Below are 3,414 nucleotides of genomic sequence, written 5' to 3' on the forward strand. Positions count from 1 at the left end.
CCAGACCTTGCCCCTTCCGACTACCATTTGTTTCGATCGATGCAGAACGCTTTGACTGGAATACACTTTACTTCAGAACAGGGTATCAAAAATTAGCTCGATTCATTCTTGGCTTCAAAAGATGAACGCTTCTTCCGCGACGGAATCCATAAATTGCCAGAAAGATGAGAAAAAGTAGTGGCTAGCGATGGACAATACTTTCAATAATGTATTAATTCATTTTATCATTCAAATAAATGCGTTTTTCAAGCAAAAAAACGGACCGAATTAAGTTGTACACCCAATATATATTAGTATTTAAATATTGACAATGTTCTGCGTAAGTATTTTATCACTGGACGAAGTATTACATATCAATATTTAAGTATTGAAATCAATTATAAGGTAGGATTTGTAACATTAAATATTGAAATACTTGAGTACTAAAAGCTGTATTTGAATCACAGAATATTACTAAATACTGTACTTTTAATACTGAAAATAAGTAATTAATCAATGATTCTTAGTATGATATTTCTATAAGGGAATTCTGTTTGCTCAGAATTGGTAACATACGACAGAATTTTTTTTAAATCCTCTATGCTATCTCGGCTGTCTTGTCTGCAAACTTGTTTAACTGATAAATAACAATTTTTTAGGTTAGAATATCGTTTTATGTATATTTATTCACAAAGGTCCCTTATAGAAATATCATACCAAGAATCATTGATAATTACTTATTTTCAGTATTAAAAATACTGGATAATAAGTAATTGTCAATGATTCTTAGTATGATATTTCTATAACGGGTAGAAGGTATAATTTTATTAACGTATTATTTTATTAATAGATATTACTTGATGTGATAAGCAAATAATTATATGCTCACGACTATTATACACTCGTCAATAAAATCATAGAATAAGTAAGTTCATGTCGAAATTTCGCACAATTTTAAATGAGTATAACCGCGAAACATTATCGTATCTAGAATCTACTTTTTTTATTTTAAACAGTGAAGTCTGTACTTTAAGGAGCATTCGTCCGATTTTGAATTTACTCTCTTTCCTTCCCGCAGTCATTTCAAAAGTAAATAAAATTTCGCGTCTCCAAAAAAAATTGCACAATTTGACGTATCCTACGGGATGGACTAAATATTTTTCGTCAATTTTATGATAATCATCGTCAAGTATAGATTTTCCTTTGCAATTTAAAAAAAAGGCGAATTTGTACAATTTTTTTCGCGAAGTTGCGACATATCAAAGTTATCTATATATTTTAATTTTAAATGAGCATGATACTGCGAAATATTATTAGGTGTACAACTTTGCTTTTGCCGTTTATTTCCGAAATTCGAGGCTTTATTATAAAAAAACTGGTTATACATTTATGATTCAAAGTATTGTCCATCGCTGGCCACTACTTTTTCCCATCTTTCGGGCAGCGTACGAATCCCGCGTCGAAAAAACTGGTCATCTTTTGAGGCGATCCACGAATCAATCCAATTTTTTACTTCTTCATAAGACCGGAAGTGCTGGTCAGCCAGGCCGTGTGCTATTGATCGAAACAAGTGATAGTCAGAGGGAGCAACGTCTGGAGAATACGGCGGGTGGGGTAGGACTTCCCATTTCAACGTTTCCAAGTATGTCTTGACCACTTTCGCAACATGAGGTCGAGCATTGTCATGCTGCAAAATCACTTTATCGTGTCTCTCGTTGTATTGCGGCCGTTTATCTTTCAATGCTCGGCGTATCAATTGCGTTCGATACCGATCGCTTGTGATTATTTCAGTCGGTTTTAACAGCTCATAATACACTACGCCGAGCTGGTCCCACCAAATACAGAACATGACCTTGAAGCCGTGAATATTCGGTTTGGTCGTCGACATGGAAGCATGGCCAGGAATTCCCCATGATTTTCTGCGCTTAGAGTTATCGTAATGAACCCATTTTTTGTCCCCAGTCACAATGTGATGCAGAAATCCTTTCCGTCTTTGCCTTTCAAGCAGCTGTTCACAATCAAACAAACGCCGTTCAACATCTCTCGGCTTCAATTCGTACGGCACCCAATTTCCTTGCTTTTGAATCATTCCCATGGCTTTGAGACGTCTTGAAATGGCTTGTGGAATCACTCCCAATGATCGTGCCAATTCTTCTTGATTTTGACACGAGTCTTGATCAAGAATGCCTCCAATTCTGCATCTTTGAAAACCTTCCCTCTTCCACCGCTATGCCGGTCTTTGACGTCAAAATCACCGTTTTTGAAGCGTTGAAATCACTCACGACACGTTCTTTCACTAATAGTGGCCTTACCATAAATATTTGAGAGCATTCGATGAGCCTCAGCCGCAGATTTCTTCATATTGAAGCAGAAAATTAAAACCTCCCGCAAATGACGAGAATTTGATTCGTAAACTGACATTTTCAATCGAGAATAACTTTATGATGCAGACACAAATCGACTAATGTTTCTATGGGATTATATTGACAGATGCCCAAGTTTATTGTATGACGTCTATGATCTATTTATTTCGACCACCACTTACCGCTAAAGCCATTTATAGGAAAACGGCGGAAGCAAAGTTGTACACTTAATATCATATTTCAAATCTTTTTTTATTTTATTTTACGATGGTTATCGTAAGATTTGTGAAAAGAGAATTAATTCCACTCAGTAGAGTACGTCAAATTAAACGATTTAAAAAAATGTATAAGGGAGAGAGTAACTTCAATATATTGCAATGAAGACGCGATGAAGACGCAACATTTAGTCTTTAATTTTTACTGGTTTTATCTATTATATTATATTTTTTACATTTATGAAAATATAATAAACGTTTCATAAAGGGTAGGCCATTTTATTCAATACATACAAAAATCTCAAAAAGGAGAAATTTTTTCAAAAAATGTTTCAGACAAAAGTTGTCGGGTTCAGAGGGGGACATTTAAAGGTGACCTTGACTTTGACCTCGGAGCTCATTCTGAAGGTTATTCGAAAGTCAACTTTGCATTTTAAATAGAAACATTAATTTTTTTCTTACGGAATTTTATTCTTCATGAAGAAACTAACAACTTTTGTTTGAACGAATTTTTCCCACGACTTCTATTTTCTAAGATATTTAAAAATATCTACAAAGTTATTGGTTTTAATAATAACAGTAGGTAAAAGTAACATAAAATATAGATACTTCTTTAAATTCTCTCTCAATACTTTTATTGTCTTTATTACTATTTAAATTTTTTCTACATTTATTGTTTTTCATTCCATATCGTTTTCTCTACTATCGTCACCTATCCTTTAGCATTACTTCTTTTTCTTTCATGTTTTATGATTTATTTTTTCATCGTCTAATAATGTAATAAAAAAATGATAAATATGAACAAATATGTGACGATCCGGAAAGCGTCACGACAACCGGAAGTAAAGAATAACAAA

Source organism: Odontomachus brunneus, unplaced genomic scaffold (genome assembly GCF_010583005.1).
Source record: "Odontomachus brunneus isolate Ranch 3 - 2012 unplaced genomic scaffold, Obru_v1 Obru_scaffold_150, whole genome shotgun sequence".
NCBI lineage: Eukaryota > Metazoa > Arthropoda > Insecta > Hymenoptera > Formicidae > Odontomachus > Odontomachus brunneus.